Raw genomic sequence first — 21082 nt, 5'->3', positions numbered from 1 at the left:
GTTCCAACTTCGGGAAGCTTGCTTTAGTCTATAAATGGATCTAAGCAACCTACACACCTTATCTGGGCAGTTCTTGGACACGAATCCCTCAAGTTGCATCATATACACCTCCTCCTCGAGGTTCCCGTTGAGGAATGCGGTTTTCACATCAATCTGCCAGATCTCATATTCATAGTGTGCTGCAATAGCCAATAGAATTCTGATGGATTTTAGCATTGCTACGGGTGAGAAAATTTCGTCGTAGTCAACACCTTGCCTTTGACGATACCCCTTAGCTACTAGCCATGCTTTATAGGTCTCTACCTTTCCATCTACTCCGATCTTTTTCTTAAAGATCCACTTGCAACCGATGGGTACAATACCTTCGGGCGCATCAACTAGGTTCCAAACCTTATTGGAGTACATAGAATCCATCTCAGAATTCATGGCTTCTTTCCACTTCCCGGAGTCTATACTTATAATAGCCTCCTCGTAGGTCTGAGGATCAATATCCTCTACATCCTCTACTCTAATATGTCCCACATATCTCTCAGGAGGATGGGATACTCAATCAGACCTGCGTAAAGTTGATACTTGTGTATTAGGTACCTGAACAGACTCGGGCTGTAGAGTGGTGCTTGAGTTTGGTTCTCCAACCTCGCTCAATTCTATCATTCTCCCACTGTCTCTGTCAAGAATGTGTTCCTTCTCAAGGAACACTGCTCTCTTAGCTACAAAGACTTTTTGGTCCTCGAGATGATAGAAATAATACCCACAAGTTTCCTCGGTGTATCCCATAAATTTGCATCGCTCTGTCCTTGATTCTAACTTATCGGGGTTGTGTCTTCTAACATGTGCAGGGCAGCCCCAAATCTTAACAACCTTAAGATCAGGCTTCTTCCATTTCCATATCTCATATGGTGTAGACACTACCGACTTAGTTGGAACTCTGTTCAGAAGGTAAGCTACGGTTTCTAGAGCATATCCCCAGAATGAGATGGGTAGGTCAGCGAAACTCATCATGGACCGTACCATATCTAATAATGTACGATTTCTCCTTTCAGAGACACCATTGAGCTGAGGTGTATAAGGAGGTGTCCATTGGGATAATATCCCATGGTCCTTGAGGAACTGAGTAAACTCTATACTTAAGTATTCACCTCCTCGATCTGATCGAAGAGTTTTGATACTCTTTCCAGTCTGGTTCTCCACCTCATTCTTATACTCTCTGAATTTCTCAAAGGCCTCGGACTTGTACTTCATTAAGTACACATATCTATACCTTGAGAAATCATCAGTAAATATAATAAAGTAGGAGTAACCTCAAATGGCATGAGTTGACATGGGTCCACATACATCATTATGTATGAGTTCCAACAACTCATTGGCTCTCTCTCCAGTTCTACTAAATGGAGATTTGGTTAGTTTTCCACGAATGCAAGGCTCACAAGTTGCATATGATACATAGTCGAATGGATCTAGATATCCATCATTTAGCAACTTTTGAATCCTTCTTTCATGGATGTGACCTAGCCTACAATGCCATAGGTATGCACTATTCAACTCATCTCGTTTCCTTTTGGACACATTTACATTCATGATATGTGGAGTGGTGTCTAACATAAATAAACCATTATGCAATGTTCCTTTCGTGATGATCTTATCATCTAATAATATCGAACAACCATTGTTCTCAAAAACAAATTTATATCCACTAACTGTTAAACATGAAATGGAGATAATGTTTTTGATAATAGAAGGAACAAAATAACATGCATCTAATGCAATAAAAGCTCCACTAGGCAGATGTAGGGTGACCTCGCCAATAGCTAATACAGTAACTTTTGCTTCATTACCCATCATGAGGTCCATCTCGCCTTTCTCTAGTCTCCTAGGCCTTGCCAGAACCTGCAACGAATTGCATATATGATAAGCACTACCGGTATCCAATACCCATGTGTTATCATAAGAGTCTGACAAATGGAGACTGATCATGAATGTACTTGAAGCTTCATCAAGCTTTTGTTTCGCCCATTCTGCAAGGTACTCTTTGCAGTTTCTCTTCTAATGCCCATCTTTACCACAGTGGAAGCACTGGCCTTTGTCCTTTGCTGGGCTTTCTTAGCAACCTTTGCTTTACCTTGTTTGCCCTTGCCCTTTCCCTTCTTAAGGGACCTTTCTGCTTTCCTTTTGTTTCTGGTCTCACCAGTGTAGAGAACTGGCTTCTCTTTTTTAATAGTACTCTCTGCCTCCCTCAACATATTGAGGAGCTCTGGGAGAGTCACCTCAAGCTTGTTCATATTAAAATTCATTATGAACTGTGAAAAGGAATCTGGTAGGGACTGAAGCACAATGTCCACACACAAGTTATCCTCTAGGACCATTCTTAGACCTGTGAGTTTCTCTATCCACTCAATCATCTTTAGGACATGGTTCTGAACCGGTGTCCCCTTAGTCATCCTAGCGTGGAAAAGGCTCTTGGATATCTCATATCGTTAAGTCCTTCCCTGTTCCTCAAACAATTTACGGACATGTAGGAGAATGGATCTGGCATCCATCTTTTCATATTGTCTCTGTAACTCTGGAGTCATAGAGCCCAACATATAACACTGAGCAAGAGTGGAGTCATCAATGTACTTCACGTAGCGAGCGATCTCATCCTCGCTTGCCCCTTCTTCGGGCGTAGGCATCACTGTATCAAGGACGTACACGATTTTCTCCGCTGTGAGAACAATTCTCAAGTTACGGAGCCAATCCGTATAATTTGGTACAGTGAGGCGGTTCACATCAAGTATGCCACGTAAGGGATTTGAAAGCGACATTTTCTAAAAATAAAGATGTAGCAGAAATGAATAACATGCAGATTTTGTAAGAAATAAACTATCAAGATATGAACTTCTATCTTAATATGCTCCCACTATTTTACTAACGAGTCACGCGACACCCTCAGCACATGAAACGGAAGTCTCCGGTAGACTTCTAGTGGGGATCAGGATCCAATCAGCGTCTTAGTGTAACCTCGAGGGACTCGACCAATCACACTAAGCCTAAAAGGTAGGCAACTCTTGCCGATCACAACTCCTTGTGATTCCCGTCCTTTTCGGCCTCCGAATCACCATGGCCTTGAGGGACTCGACCAACCATGATGCTCGGTTAAGTCAACACCTTCGTTACAAGATGAGTCTGATTTGATGATATACCCTCGAGGGACTCGACCAAGCATACCATGCCCTCAGGTCACCGGTGACATCTCTATGTCATAAGCAAGATAGCGAATCGCGATATAAGTGAGTCTCGAGGGACTCGACCAACTCAACCTACACCGGGAATCGGTTCCTACTCATAACGATGGAAGGCCACGTGGGTCAATCTAATTGCCTCACGTTTACCGACTTAATATTATCGAGAGATGTTTCTATAATTTGGTCTCCTAATATGACATGTCACACATATACATATTTAATATATATCTACATCGCATGCAAATATATATACATATCTAGTATGTGTATAAGCAATCACATCAGATGATCATGGACCACAACCTAATATGATTAGGCCCGAGCCAGTAGGCCTAATCACTCACATCAAGATCTATGTGTGCAACGGTGCATCTCCATGCCCTGTGATCGTCCATCTCGTCCTCGTCGGTTCCGTTGACATCTTGATGCATCTCCATGCATCACGATCGTCCGTCTCATGGGTCCCGCTATCGCATCCACGCTCCCGCTGCGCCTCCTCATGTGATTACAACTTAATCATAAGCACGCAGGCCCGACAATAAACGAGAAATATAATGGAGGTTCGCAGACCTCAATAATAATAATCACAAGTACACACATCACACGGTCCATGATCATCCGTCCACACATCATACATCACATATATAAATAATCATCATCATGTAGGACTACTAGATAATAATAAAAATAATAATCAACTAAACCTTTTAATTAATTAATATTTTTCTGAAATCAGGGATATGTAGGGAATTTCTCAATTCCTAAGGGTATTTTCATAATTTGGACAAAAGACAGAAACTGGAATTTCTCAAATTCCGAGGGGCAAAACTGTCTTTTGCCCAGAAAACCCTAATACCCTTTCCCCTTTTCGCTGCTGCCGCCGCCGCCACCCTGCCGGCGGCGGCCTGTGCGGCGAGGTGAGGGCACTGCCCTCGCCTGCAGGCGGCACGCCCGCTGGCGGCGATGCCGCTGCGGGTGGGTGCCCCCTTCGGGCGCCGCTGCCTCCGCAGACGGTGCTGTACCGCCGGGCGGCCGCCCTTGTGGGGGGGTTTCGCTCGCGGGAGCAGCGGCGGCAGGCGCCGCTGCCCTGCGGCGCCGCTGCCCATGGGCTGCCAACCCCGCCAATAGCAAGCCTGCTGCAAGCAGACCGCCGGCCGGCTGCTGCAGGCATAGTGCTTGCGTATGCGCCGGCGCTGTGCTGCCTGGCTGCGTTTGCGGCTGCCGCTGCAGGTGGCTGCAGGCATGCAGATCGAGGGCAGCAACGGTTGCTGCCCTTCCTCGCTTTTGCGTCAACGATTTTGACGTCAATATTCTTCCTAAACACAACACATGCAGTTCAAAACCAATCATTCGCACGAACAACCTGGCTCTGATACCACTGTTGGGAAATCATGGGGGGCGACATCATATGCGCAGCGGAAGAACAAGAAAACAAAAATCCCCGATTCCCAAAAAGATGTTCGTCGTCGTGCGAAGATTAGTGCGTAAAAAATCCGCAAAACGTAAAACTGCGTATAGAGATTGTGTTACCTAGGGAGATCGTATATCCTTGTTTCCTTGCAGATCCTTAGGAGAGGGTGAAGGAGGTTAAGCGTCCTCATCTCTAGCGGTGATCCACACAGCAGGGTTACGACGACGCTCCTCAAAACTCCAGGCCTACTCTGAGGTGGAGAGGGAGAGGAGAATAGGAAAGGCAAGCAAAGACTCTAGCCTATAAGGCTGTGAATCCCTCCTATTTATAGAGATCCCATGTCAAACCCTAATGGGTCCTTCCCTAATGGGTATTGGACTTGCATCCAATAAGACAAGGGATCCGTCGGATATCTCATATCCGAACCTCTACTCATCGCAATGCCTACCATATGTGTGTGACCCTCTAGGCCCAATATCGAGTTGGTCGTGAGTCATACCTGTCAGAACTCCTTCTAACTCAGTGAATTATTATCTCTGTAATAATTCACTCGACTCATCGACTACGGACGTACTAGGCCACTACGCCATAGTCCCCAGACGATACAGGGGAATCCAATCCATTGGACCTGTCTGTCCTCAGTTACCATGTACCTATAGTCCCTCATCCATCTAATATCCCAGAGACTGTATATCGAGCATGGTGCTGTCAGACCCATACGGTTTCTACTCAAGTCTCGCTCTAATCGGATTCTCCCGGAGAACTCTTTCTCTCTCAACCCGAATGACCCTGGCTAGGGATTTGTCTGAGCAAGAACACATGGGATATTCCTCTCATGACGCCGAGAGTGGATGATCCTCTGTCGACACTCAATAGCCCTCGTAAGGTCGACTACCACTCCCAATGACCAGCTGTACTAGATCTGGGACAACCAAACCTATAAGTCTGGTATCAAAGAGTGGAGCACTCATACAGGACATCCTTGGTGTCTCAAGTCTAAGGACCAGATACACCACTAGGACTACGGAATCGCTGTTTGACAATAAGGCATCATCAACCATCCAGCATTCCGTAAGCGGATCAATCAATGAACTCATTCTCCAATGAGCACCTGTACTGTATCCCTAGTGTCCCTACACGAGCAGCTTTGAGACCAGCTGCATCCATCATATGGACGGGTATACAGCACACCAGTCTATCCGGTTATCACGATGTCCCTCTCGAGTAACCTATGACCGGGATTATTTAGGATATGTGTTTAAAGGTGAATCGATCTCATTATCGTGATCTCATCACGATCCGATTCCCATTGCACAAATCCAAGGACATCACAATATATATATGTATTTATGTAATAGTTATAAAGTGATATACGCCAAAATATAATAAGCAAAAAGATTCTGTATCAAGTCACACGTCCCATCACTCACGTGATTGGCTTGCTGGGCACCTATGACTTGCAGATTGAACCATAAAGCTCGGAGGACTAGGGTCACTCCTCAACTAGCAATACTAAAGCATTCAGCCCCCTTACTATCGGTCAAGTCCCTGCACCAAAAAGGTTGACAAGAGAAGTGTTTCGGGAGCGATATACGAAGGGGTTATGTTGGCATTGCGACGAGTCGTGGAGCCGTGAGCATCGCTGTAGTAAAGGGAGACTTCTTATGATTGAACTAGTAGAAGAAGAGGTCATTGAATATCTAGAAGAGAGCCTTGAACATGAAGAAGATGTAGAAGAAGAGCCACAATCGACCGAAGTTACGGTACATGCACTAGCTGGCTACTCAAACCCGCAAACGATGAAAGTTGGAGGCCTTCTCAAACAACAATCGATCACTGTTCTCATTGACACGGGCAGTACTAATAACTTCCTAAACAGTAAGGTTGCTGTCCGGATGGCCTTACTTATCAAGAATTGCAGCAGGTTTGACGTTAAGGTCACCAACGAATGGATTTTGAAGTATGATCGTAGGCGCCCGCAAGTGAAAATGTTGCTACAGGACCAAGAGATAATTGCATATTTCTTCCTCCTCCCTCTTGATGATCATGAGGTCATGCTTAGAATTGAATGGTTGATGACATTAGGTGATGTTTCTTAGAATTTTATGCAACTAATTATGAAATTTTACAGTAAGGAGAAATAGGTGATATTGCATGAGAAATGTGGGGGCGACGTAACACGATTTGCACACAACAAATGGAGAAGGTTTTGCATAAAGCATGCGGCAGCTTTTTGGTACAACTTGAGCAGCAAACTAAGGGAGAGCCAATATAATTTGAAGATCCAAACCTACTTCCTTTGCTTGCTAAATTTTCAGATATATTTGACGAACCGCACAGCCTACCTCTTACCCGTCGGCATGATCATTATATAACGATTCTTCCAAGCAAACCTCCAGCAAATACTCGGCCATATTAGTATCTACATCTCTAGAAGGATGAAATAGAAAGGATTGTAAAAGAGATACTTGAAATAGGAGTTATTCGGCCAAGTTGCAGCCTCTACTCTTCACCGGTGCTACTTGTACGCAAGAATGATGCAACATGGCGAATATGCGTTGATTACCGAGCTCTCAATGGCATAACCATCAAGGATATGTTGGGAAATCTTGGGGGTGACATCATATACATAGTGGAAGAACAAGAAATCAAAATCCCCGATTCCTAAAGAGATGTTCGTCGTCGTGCGAAGATTGGTGCGCAAAATTTACGAAACTTAAAACTGCATATAGAGAATATTGTGTTACCTAGGGAGATCGTATATCCCTGTTTCCTCGTAAATCTTTAGAAGAGGGTGAAGGAGGTCAAGCGTCCTCCTCTCTAGCGGTGATCCACACAGCAGGGCAGCGACGACGCTCCTCAAAACTCCAGGCCTACTCTGAGGTGGAGAGGGGGAAGAGAATAGGAGAGGCAAGCAAAGGCTCTAGCCTATGAGGCTATAAATCTCTCCTATTTATAGAAGTCCCCTGTCAAACCCTAATGGCTCCTCTCCTAGTGGGTATTGGATCTGCATCCAATAAGACAAGGGCTCCGTCGGATATCTCATATCCAAACCTCTACTCATCGCAATGCCTACCATACGTGTGTGACCCTCTAGGCCCAATATCGAGCTGGCTGTGAGTCATACCTATTAGAACTCCTTCTAACTCAGTGAATTATTATCTCAGTAATAATTCACTTGACTCATCAACTACAGATGTACTAGGCCACTACGCCGTAGTCCCCAGATGATACAGGGGAATCCAATCCATTGGACCTGTTTGTCCTCAGTTACCATGTACTTATAGTCCCTCATCCATCTAATATCCCTGAGACCGTATATCGAGCATGATGCTGTCAGACCCATACGGTTTCTACTCGAGTCTCGCTCTAATGGATTCTCTCGGAGAACTCTTTCTCTCTCAACCCGAATGACCCTAGCTAGGGATTTTTTTGAGCAAGAACACATGGGATATTCCTCTCATGATGCCGAGAGTGGATGATCCTCTATCGACACTCAATAGCCCTTGTAAGGTCGACTACCACTCCCAATGACCAACTCTACTAGATCTGGGACAACCAAACCTATAAGTTTGGTATCAAAGAGTGGACTCATACAGGACATCCTTGGTGTCTCAAGTCTAAATACCAAATATACCACTAGGACTATGGAATCACTGTCTGACAATAAGGCATCATCAACCATCCAGCATTCCGTAAGCGGATCAATCAGTGAACTCATTCTCTAATGAGCACTTGTACTGTATCCCTAGTGTCTCTACACGAGCAGCTATGAGACCAGCTGCATCCATCATATGGACAGGTATACAGCACACCAGTCTGTCCGGTTATCACGATGTCCCTCTCGAGTAACCTATGACCAGGATTATTTAGAATATGTGTTTAAAGGTGAATCGATCTCATTATCGTGATCTCATCACGATCCGATTCCCATTGCACAAATCCAAGGATATCACAATATATATATATATATATATATGCAATAGTTATAAAGTGATATACGCCAAAATATAATAAGCAAAAAGATTCTGTATCAAGTCACACGTGCCATCACTCACATGATTGGCTTGCTGGGCACCTATGACTAGCAATCTCTCACTTGACCTAAAGCTAATCACCTATGTGTCTAATCCCCATCAGATCCTTGTGACGCTCAAAGATAATCTGAGACAACGACTTTGTCAGTGGATCTGCAATGTTATCTTCGGATGAAACTCTTTCCACTACTACATCTCCTCGGGTTACAATCTCTTTGATAAGCTGGAACCTCCTCAGAACACTTTTGATGAGACCCGGGTTCCCTTATTTGAGTAATCGCCCTATAGTTATCGCAATATATGGAAGTTGGCTTCTCGCTATCCGGCACGACTCCCAAATCTATGATGAACTTCTTCACCCAGACTCCCTCCTTTGCTACATTTGATGTAGCAATGTACTTCGCCTCTGTGATCGAGTCAGCAATAGTATCTTGCTTGGAACTCTTCCAGCACACTGCTCTTCCATTCAAGGTGTACATGTACCTCGAATTCGACTTGCTATTATCGACATCAGATTGAAAACTTGAGTCTGTGTAGCCTTCAACCTTAAGGCTACTACCTCTATATACTAGTAAAAGATCCTTAGTCCTTCTCAAGTACTTAAGGTTACACTTTACCGCTTTCCAGTGCTCAAAGCCTAGATCCGCCTGATACCTACTCGTGACATTCAGAGCATGCGCTATATCAGGCCTAGTACATAGCATGGCATACATGATAGACCCTATTGTTGAGGCATGAGGTATCATATCCATGTTCGCCCTTTCTTCTGGAGTCTTTGGGGACATACTCGTAGAAAGCGATATCCCATGTCTCATCGGTATGAGACCGCTCTTGGAATTTTCCATGCCAAACCTTTTGACAATGGTTTCTATGTACCTGGACTGGGACAAGCCAAGCATCCTCTTGGATCTATCTCTATATATTCTAATCCCTAAGATATAGGATGCTTCCCCTAAGTCCTTCATAGAGAAGTGTCTAGATAACCAAGCCTTTACTGTGGATAGCATTCCTACGTCATTCCCAATGATCAGGATGTCAACCACATATAACACCAAAAAGATGATAGCACTCCCACTTACCTTCCTGTACACACAAGGCTCATCTTCGTTCTTAACGAAGTCATAAGATCTGATTGCCTCATTAAATCTTATGTTCCAACTTCGGGAAGCTTGCTTTAGTCTATAAATGGATCTAAGCAACCTACACACCTTATTTGGGCAATTCTTGGACACGAATCTCTCAAGTTGCATCATATACACCTCCTCCTCGAGGTTCCCATTGAGGAATGTGGTATTCACATCCATCTGCCAGATCTCATAATCATAGTGTGCTGCAATAGCCAATAGAATTCTGATGGATTTTAGCATTGCTACGGGTGAGAAGGTTTCGTCGTAGTCAATACCTTGCCTTTGATGATTGTTAGAACCCTTGCATATTCTAAACTTGGGGTTGATTTCTTTAGGGGATCGGCCTCCTTGGAACTCTATAGGGGTTCCTCCCTCCAAGTTGCTGCTCAAAGGCTGCAGAAAAGATTCATCTATTGCTTATGAAAAAAGGTGGAATACATGACTGTTTATAGGGCTTCTAAACCCTAACTCCTAATAAGACTCCTACTCAAGACTCCTATTCCTTTACAACTCATTCTTCTCTAAGAAATAACCTCATAACCCTAGCCGGCCTCTTCACCTCTTTAATAGGGGTCGGCTTAGGTAGATTTTACATGAATGTCCCTCTCAATTAGGACTCTCCTAGCTAGAGTCCTAACAGACCCACCCTCTTCAAATCAGCCTTGTCCTCAAGGCTGACGATTCATGAATTTTGAGAATTTGATCTTCAAGTTATCATAGTTCTCCCAAGTGGCATCTTCTGTTAGTAGGTTTGCCCACTGTATTAGCAATTCAGTAGTGGATCATCGTCGTCGAGTCACGATCCGTCGATCAATAATGACACTTGGCTGAGTCTGAAGTTCTCTTTGGGTAGTCATATTTGGTGGGTAGCTTTGGGCTGTCTCCAAGCACCTATTTACAACTTCCATCTGGCCGTCGGTTTGTGGGTGATATGTCATACTCCTTTTCAATTTAGTACCCTTATAGTGTAATTCTTTTGAGTCCCAATTGTAATGAGCCGTGGGGCTTGGTGCTTCCTCCAATTTTTTTATAATCTTACTTGTCTCTGAATCTTCCTGTCATTCCATCTTAATATCGTCAAGGAAGTCGCTGGTCGGAAGTGAAACGGTCGAAACTTCAACTTGCTCGGGTAGCTGCGAAAGCGCATCTACAAGAACATTCTCTTTCCCCTTTTTGTAAGTTATTTCATAATCAAATCCAAGAAGTTTTGTTACCCATTTTTGCTGCTGAGGGGATGATATCTTTCACTCCAAAAAGTACTTGAGGCTTTTATGGTCGGTTTTAATTTGAAATCGTCGACCAATCAAGTAGGGTCTCTACCTCGTTGCTGTGCGCACAATGGCAAGCATCTCCTTATCTTATGTTGACTTATTTTGATGGGAGGGAGATAATGTCTTGCTTGTGTATGTGAGTGGTCGACCATCTTGCATGAGAATGGCTCCAATTCTGACTCCAGATGCATCAGCCTCAATAATGAAGGGTCGGTTGAAATCTGGTAGTGTTAGCACCGGCGTCATCGTCATGGTTGCCTTAAGTTTGTCGAAGGTAGCAGAGGCTCTGTCCGACCATTAGAAGACATCTTTTTTCAGTAAGGAAGTAAGTGGTGCATTGATCTCTCCATAGTTTTTCACGAACTTGCAGTAGTAGCCTGTTAAACCCAGAAAGCCATGTAGCAATTTTATGTTCCTCGGGGTCAGTCAGTTTTGCATTACTCCAATTTTGAAGGGGTCTACTGCCACACCTTCCTCTAATATGATATGCCCAAGATATTCCACCTTCTTTTGAAGAAAGCAAAAATTCATAATGGTTGGTGTGTGTTCAAAAGGTGGTTTACGGTATGTCTTCTTCGCATACTCGTATTTGATGATACCCGGATTGAAGGTCCAGCTTTGTGAAGATTTGTGCTCCCTTTCATCTAGCAACTCATCTACTACTGGAATAGGGTATTTATCCTTGATGGTTATGCCATTGAGAGCTCGGTAATCAACACATAATCGCCATATTCCGTCCTTTCGTATGAGGAGCACCGATGAAGAGTAGGGGCTGCAACATGGCCGAATAACTCCTGTTTCAAGCATCTCTTTTACAATCCTTTCTATTTCATCCTTCTGGAGATGTGGATACTGATATGGCTAAGCATTTGCTAGAGATTTGCCTGAAAAAATCGTTATACAATGATCATGCCGACGGGTAAGAGGTAGGTTGCGCGGTTCGTCAAATATATCTGAAAATTCAGCAAGCAAAGGAAGTAGATTTGGATCTTCAAATTTTGTTGGCTCTCATTTAGTTTGCTGCTCAAGATGTACCAAAAAGCCACTGCATACTTTATGCAAAACCTTCTCCATTTGTTGTGTGCAAATCGTTGTTACGTCGCCCCCACGTTTCCCATTCAGTATCACCTATTTCTCCTTACTGTAAAATTTCATAATTAGTTGCATAAAATTCCAAGAAATATCACCTAATGTCATCAACCATTTAATTTTGAGCATGGCCTCATGATCATCAAGAGGGAGAAGGAAGAAATAAGCAATTATCTCTTGGTAAGGCCTCATGATCAGCAACAGTTTCACTTGCGAGCGCCTACGATCATACTTCAAAATCCAACCATCAGCGACCTTAACGTCAAACCTGCTGTAATTCTCGATAGGTAAAGCCATCTAGATAGCAACCATACTATTTATAAAGTTATTAGTAATGCCCATGTCGATGAGAATAGTGATCGGTTGTTGTTTGAGAAGGCCTCCAATTTTCATCGTTTGCGAGTTTGAGTAGCCGGGTAGTGCATGTACCGTAACTTTGGTCGGTTGTGGCTCTTTTTCTGCATCTTCTTCTTCATGTTCAAGGCTCTCTTCTAGATGTTCAATGATCTCTTCTTCTATTGGTTCAATCATAAGAAATCTCCCTTTACTATAGCGATGCTCATGGCTCCACGGCTCGTCGCAATGCCAACATAACCCCTTTGTATATCGCTCCTGAAGCTCTTCTCTTGTTAACCTCTTTGGTGTAGGGACACGATCGATAGTAGGGGGGGCTAAGGGCTTCAATATTGCTGGTTGAGGAGTGACCCTAGTCCTCCGAGCTTCATGGTTCAGTTGCTCCTCTTGATGTCGTGCGAATGAGATGGCTGCCATAAGCGTGTACGGTTGTCGTGCTTTAACTTCTCCTCGGATCTCCGGCTTCAAGCCCTCAATGAAGGTCCTCAATAGCTATTTTTGAGACCAATCATGAGTTTGATTAAATAACCTTTCAAAGTTGGTTTGGTACTCCTGAATGGTAGAGGTTTGTCGGATCTTTGCTAGTTGTCCATCAATATTCTCGTAATCGGTTGGTCTAAAGCGGATCAGCAGTCCTTCTTTGAATTGTCACCATGAAAGGACTCCATAAGTATGTTCAAACCAGTCAAACCACTGTATAGCATCCCCTTCAAGATGTATAGCTGCAATTTTCACCATAGATGCATCCGCGGTTTTATGGTACTGAAAATATCGCTCCGCGCACGAGATCCAACCAATCTGGTCTCCTTCTTCCCATCTAGGGAAGTCCACTCTCATGCATGGATAGTTGGGGTTATTCATAGAGCTTCCCCTCTCTTGGAAGTCATATCTTCGGGCTTGGTGCGATTGGGCAAAGCTCTCTCCTTGATGTGATTTTTTCGGGCTTAGTGGTCGGCCCAATCTAAGTTCGGTAAAGAGCATCCGAATCTTATCCTCCATTCACACCTCGAAGGCTTCGAATTTAGCATTGATTATCTCCTTAGATGTCATAGTATATGCCACCAAATCTGTGATGTTAAGATCTCTCTTTTGTTGTCGGGTAAAAAGCATGTATTGGTTGAGAGAGGTGATGGTCGAAAGGGATGGTGGATTGGTGGATGTAGGCTATGGTTTTGGCTTATTTTGTGACTATTTTGGGTGCAGTTTAAGGGTATGGTTTGGTGGAGTTTTAGGGATGTGGATGAAAGTTTTGGATCCGTGGTAGATGGTAGCAAAGGTTTGATAGAAATCAGTGGAAGTTGCAGCAAGTATGTGCTGTCTTGTAAGAGTAGAATTATCGTCGAAGAAACAATGATTTCTCGACGTAATTTCCACCAAAAACATAGAGAGAATTGAGGAGGGAATTGATAGCAAAATCACAATTTATATGATAGCAAGGATATCTAATTTAATCAAGAAAATTTCAGCAATATAACAGCAAAGAAATTGGTGCAATTTGCGATTGTAGAATTCTCGTTGAAAAATTTTAGCGGGATACGACGAAAATTTGCAGCAACACAAAATCATTTTTAGAGATGAATTTCTTAATAGATCAATCTTAGATGAAAGCCAAGATAATCTATGAAGTGTATAAGAAATTTCATTCAAAAAAAATTACAAATAGATGGGTTAAGGCAACAATATGCAGCTGAAATTTTCTGCAGAGATTTTCAAGTGTAGCAGATTGGACATAAAGGATCAGTAGTTTATATTAAGAATTTTTCGATGAAACCAAAGGGAAGTCTACTGTTAGGAAATGTCAAAGCTATCATAAAAATTTCATAGAGATTTGGATAGAAAAAATATTGTATCAAGATCAAACAAATAGTGCTATGCGGTTGAAATTTTACAGTACAGATTTTCAAGTATAGCAGATTAGACGTAAAAGATCAATAGTTTATATTGAGAATTTTAAAAAAAAACTAAAGGTAAATCTGCTGTTAGGAAGTGTTAAAGATGTCATAAAAATTTCGTAGAAATTTGGATAGAAAAAACACAGTAGCAAGATAAAAAAGATGGTGCTATGCGGCTGGAATTCTGCAATGTATCTTTCGTCGTAGAGACGGAAACGTTATGACGAAAAGTTTATGCAGCAGTATAGGAACAGTTTTTTTTTTTTTTTTGGATTTTCGAATAAGGATAACTAAATTACAGCAGTAGTAAGGTAGGAAACCAGAACCTATTGTAATTTACGGGGAGATTAAAGGATGATCCGCGGTGGTAGAGATGATGGTGGAATTCGGCGACGATCTTTTAAGCAATTGTGGGAATTGCTTTGGGTAGTTGTGGAGGGCTGATGGATGACAGTGGAAGGGCAGCGAGATGCCAAGAACGCTGCTCTGATACCAGGTGTTAGAACCCTTGCAGATTCTAAACTTGGGATTGATCTCTTTAGGGGATCGACCTCCTTGGAACTCTATAGGGGTTCCTCCCTCTAAGTTGCTGCTCAAAGGCTGAAAAAAAGATTCATCTATTGCTTATAAAAAGAGGTGGAATACATGACTATTTATAAGGCTTCTAAACCCTAACTCCTAATATGACTCCTACTCAAGACTCCTATTTCTAACCAACTCCTAATAGGACTCCTACTCAAGACTCCTATTCCTTTACAACTCCTTATTCTTCTCTAAGAAATAACCTCCTAACCCTAGCCATCCTCTTCACCTCTTTAATAGGGATCAGCTTAGGTAGGTTTTATATGAATGTCCCTCTCAATTAGGACTCTCCTAGCTAGAGTCCTAACAACGATACCCCTTAGCCACTAGCCTTGCTTTATAGGTCTTTACCTTTCCATCTACTCTGATCTTTTTCTTAAAGATCCACTTGCAACCGATGGGTACAATACCTTTAGGCGCATCAACTAGGTTCCAAACCTTGTTGGAGTACATAGAATCTATCTCAGAATTCATGGCTTCTTGCCACTTCCTAGAGTCTATACTCATAATAGCCTCCTCGTAGGTCTGAGGATCAATATCCTCAACATCCTCTCCTCTAATATGTCCCACATATCTCTCAAGAGGATGAGATACTCTATCAGACCTACATAAAGTTGAAACTTATGTATTAAGTACCTGAACAGACTCGGGCTGTAGAGTGGTGCTTGAGCTTGGTTCTCCAACCTCGCTCAACTCTATCATTCTCCCACTATCTCCACCAAAAATATGTTCCTTCTCAAGGAACACTACTCTCTTAGCTACAAAGATCTTTTGGTCCTCGAGATGATAGAAATAATACCCACAAGTTTTCTTGGGGTATCCCACAAATTTGCATCGCTCTATCCTTGATTCTAACTTATCGGGGTTGTGTCTTTTAACGTGGGCAGGGCAGCCCCAAATCTTAACAACCTTAAGATCAGGCTTCTTTCCTTTCCATATCTCATATGGTGTAGACACTACTGACTTAGTTGGAACTCTGTTCAGAAGGTAAGCTGTGGTTTCTAGGGCATATCCCCAGAATGAGATGGGTAGGTCAACGAAACTCATCATGGACCATACCATGTCTAATAGCGTACGATTTCTCCTTCCAGAGACACTATTGAGCTGAGGTGTATAAGGAGGTGTCCATTGGGATAATATCCCATGGTCCTTGAGGAACTGAGTAAACTCTATACTTAAGTACTCACCTCCTCGATCTGATCAAAGAGTTTTGATACTCTTTCCAATCTGGTTCTCCACCTCATTCTTATACTCTCTGAATTTCTCAAAAGTCTCGGACTTGTACTTCATTAAGTACACATATCCATACCTTGAGAAATCATCAGTAAAGGTAATGAAGTAGGAGTAACCACCAATGACATGAGTTAACATGGGTCCACATACATCACTATGTATGAGTTCCAATAGCTCAGTGGCTCTCTCTCCAGTTCTACTAAATGGAGAGTTGGTCATTTTTCCACGAAGGCAAGGCTCACAAGTTGCATATGATATATAGTCGAATGGATCTAGATATCCATCATTTAGTAACTTTTGAATCCTTCTTTCATGGATGTGACCTAGCTTATAATGCCACATGTATGTACTGTTCATCTCATCTCGTTTCCTCTTGGACACACTTACATTCATGATATGTGGAGTAGTGTCTAGCATAAACAAACCTTTATGCAATATTCCTCTCACCAATCTCCCCTCAGCTTTGCTAGAATTTACAATAAATTGTAGATATGATAAGCAATACTGGTATCCAATACCAATGTACTATCATAAAAATCTGACAATTGGAGATTGATCATGAATGTACCTAAAGCTTCTCCAAGCTTCTATTTCGCCCTCTCTGCAAGGTACTCTTTGCAGTTCCTCTTCCAGTGCCTATCTTTACCACAATGGAAGCATTGGCCTTTGTCCTTTGCTGGGTTTTTCTTAGCAACCTTTGCTTTACCTAGTCTGCCCTTGCCCTTTCCCTTCTTAAGGGACCTTTCTGCTTTCCTTTTCTTTCTGGTCTCACCAGTATAGAGAATTGGCTTCTCTTTCTTAATAGTACTCTCTACCTCCCTCAACATATTGAGGAGCTCTAGGAGAGTCACCTCAAGCTTGTTCATATTAAAATTCATTATGAACTATGAAAAGGAATCTGGTAGGGACTGAAGCACAATGTCCACACACAAGTTATCCTCTAGGACCATTCCTAGACCTGTGAGTTTCTCTATCCACTCAATCATCTTTAGGACATAGTTCTGAACCGGTATCCCCTCAGTCATCCTAGCGCGGAAGAGGCTCTTGGATATCTCATATCGCTGAGTCTTTCCCTGTTCCTCAAACAATTTGCGGACATGTAGGAGAATGGATCTGGCATCCATCTTTTCATGTTGTCTTTATAACTCAGGAGTCATAGAGCCCAACATATGGCACTGAGCAAGAGTGGAGTCATCAATGTACTTCACGTAGCGAGCGATCTCATCCTCTCTTGCCCCTTCTTCGGGCGTAGGCATTACAGTATCAAGGACATACATTATTTTCTCCGTCATGAGAATAATTCTCAAGTTACGGAGCCAATCCGTATAATTTGGACCAGTGAGACAGTTGACATCAAGCATGCCACGTAAGGGATTTGAAAGCGACATTTTCTAAAAATAAAGATGCAGCAGAAATGAATAACATGTAGATTTTGCAAGAAATAAACTATCAAGATATGGACTTCTATCTTAATATGCTCTCACTATTTTACTAACGAGTCATGCGACAACCTCAGCATATGAAACGGAAGTCTCCGGCAAACTTCTAGTAGGGATCAGGATCCAATCAGCGTCTTAGTGTAACCTCAAGGGACTCGACCAATCATTCTAAGCCACTATGCCGTAGTCCCTGGACGATACAGGGGAATCCAATCCATTGGACCTGTTTGTCCTCAGTTACCGTGTACCTATAGTCCCTCATCTATCTAATATCCCTGAGACCGTATATCGAGCATGGTGCTGTCAGACCTATACGGTTTCTACTCGAGTCTCGCTCTAATGGATTTACTCGGAGAACTCTTTCTCTCTCAACCCGAATGACCCTGGCTAGGGATTTTTCTTAGCAAGAACACATGGGATATTGCTCTCATGATGCCGAGAGTGGATGATCCTCTATCGACACTCAATAGCCCTCGTAAGGTCGACTATCACTCCCAATGACCAACTGTACTAGATTTGGGACAGCCAAACCTATAAGTCTGGTATCAAAGAGTGGAGCACTCATACAGGACATCCTTGGTATCTCAAGTCTAAGGACCATATATACCACTAGGGCTACGAAATCGCTGTCTGACAATAAGGCATTATCAACCATCCAGCATTCCGTAAGCGGATCAATTAGTGAACTCATTCTCCAATGAGCACTTGTACTGTATCCCTAGTGTCCCTACACGAGCAGCTATGAGACCAGCTACATCCATTATATGGACGGGTATACAGCACACCAGTCTGTCCGGTTATCACGATGTCCCTCTTGAGTAACCTATGACCGGGATTATTTAGGATATGTGTTTAAAGATGAATCAATCTCATTATCGTGATCTCATCACGATCCGATTCCCATTGCATAAGTCCAAGGACATCACAATATATATATGCATATATGTAATAGTTATAAAGTGATATACGCCAAAATATAATAAGCAAAAAGATTCTGTATCAAGTCACACGTGCCATCACTCACGTGATTGGCTTGCTAGGCACCTATGACTAGCAGGATAAATACCCTATTCCAGTAGTAGATGAATTGATAGATGAAAGGGAGCATAAATCTTCATAAAGCTGGACCTTTGATCCAGGCATCATCAAATACGAGTATGTGAAAAAGGCATATCGAAAACTGCCTTTCGAACACACAACGGTCACTATGAATTTTTGCTTTCTTCAACAAAAGATAGAATATCTTGGGCATATCATATCAGAGGAAGGTGTGATAGTGGACCCCTCCAAAATAGAAGCAATGCAGAACTGACCGACCCCGAAGAATATAAAATTGCTACATGGATTTCTGGGTTTAATAGGCTACTACCGCAAGTTCGTGAAAAACTATAGAAAGATCAGTGCACCACTTACTTCCTTACTAAAAAAAGATGTCTTCCAATGGTCGGACAAAGCCTTCGCTGCCTTTGATAAACTTAAGGTAGCCATGACGACGACGCCGGTACTAGTACTACCAGATTTCAGTCAACCCTTCATTATTGAGGCTGACGCATCTGGAGTCGGAATTAGAGTCATTCTCATGCAAGATGGTCGACCACTCGTATACACTAACAAGGCATTGTCTCTCTCCCATCAAAATATGTCAACATATGATAAGGAGATGCTCGCCATTGTGTGCACGTAGCAACGAGGTGGAGGCCCTACTTGATCGGTCGATGATTTCAAATTAAAACCGACCATAAAAGCCTCAAGTACTTTTTGGAGCAAAAGATATCATCCCTTGAGCAGCAAAAATGGGTAACAAAACTTCTTGGATTTGATTATGAAATAACTTACAAAAAGTGGAAAGAGAATGTTGTTGCAGATGTGTTTTCGCAGCTACCCGAGCAAGCTGAATTTTCGGTCATTTCACTTCCGACCAGCGACTTCCTTGAGGATTATTAAGATGGAATGGCAGGAAGATTCGAAGTAAGATCATAAAAAAATTAGAGGAAGCCCCAAGCTCCGTGGCTCATTACTATTGGGACTCAAAAGAATTACACTATAAGGGACGCATTGTGCTTGTGACAAATTCTACTTGCATCTTCAAGAGCATATTATGAACAAAATTATTCCATATGTAGGGTACTAAATTAAAAAGGAGTACGACATATCACCCACAAATCGACAACTAGACGAAAGTTGTAAATAAGTGCTTGGAGACAACCTAAAGCCACCCATCAAATATGACTACCCAAGGAGAACTCCAGACCCAACCAAGTGTCATTATTGATTGACAGATTTTGACTCGACAATGATGACCCACTACTAAAGTGCTAATACAGTGGGCGAACATACCAATAGAAGATGCCACTTGGGAGAACTATGACGACTTCAAGATCAAATTCTCATAATTCATGAATCGTCAGCCTCGAGGACAAGGCTGATTTGAAGAGGGAGGGTCTGTTAGGACTCTAGCTAGGAGAGTCCTAATTGAGAGGGATATTTATGTAAAACCTACCTAAGTCGACCCCTATTAAAGAGGTGAAGAGGCCGACTAGGGTTAGAAGGTTGTTTCTTAGTGAAGAATTAGGAGTTGTAAAGGAATAGGAGTCTTGAGTAGGAGTCCAATTAGGAGTTGGTTAGAAGTATGAGTCCTAATTAGAAGTTAGGGTTTATAAGCCCTATAAATAGCCATGTATTCCTCCTCTTTTCATAAGTAATAGATGAATCTTTCTGCAGCCTTTAAGCAGCAACTTGGAGGGAGGAACCCCTATAGAGTTCCAAGGAGGCCGATCCCCTAAAGAGATCAACCTCAAGTTTAGAATCTGTAAGGGTTCTAACATCGCTATCATAGTTAATCCTACACACTTAAAGTCTACTTCGATCTAGATAATTATTACAAAGCTTGAATCAAATGTTGTCTGGCATGTCATTGGTTCATCGACGCTTCGTTTGATTTTTTGGCGCATCGTCCTCTCTTGCAGCCTATTGCCCAATTAGCCAGTTGACCTCTACAACTTTGATTTTCTTGGTGCAATTTATGCTCTTCTTAGCCCGATGCTTTAACCTATGGCTCGAATCCTTTTGTCGATACATCGATCGATCCTTCGGCTTGACGTCTAATCTTCTAACATGTTTCACTCCGTCCCAACATGTTTCTTCCTACTTTAATTATCTTTCTTGATTGAAGCTTCCTGCATCACTCAAAACGTAGATCAGTTTATAAACACTATCAATTGATTTCATCATCAAAATATGAGATTCAACATATTTAGTTCCCACCTATTTATAGAGGCCCTCTATCAACTTACCCTAATGGATCATGTAATATTGGGCACCGAATCTCCATCTAACTACCCATGCTACTTAGATTAGTGGATCTCTACTTAATAATCTCTCATTGGCTATTATTGGATCTCATCCATAGGATCCAAGAATTCAGAG

This window comes from Musa acuminata, chromosome BXJ2-9 (genome assembly GCF_036884655.1).
Source record: "Musa acuminata AAA Group cultivar baxijiao chromosome BXJ2-9, Cavendish_Baxijiao_AAA, whole genome shotgun sequence".
NCBI lineage: Eukaryota > Viridiplantae > Streptophyta > Magnoliopsida > Zingiberales > Musaceae > Musa > Musa acuminata.
Note: the sequence above shows the minus strand (reverse complement) of the source record.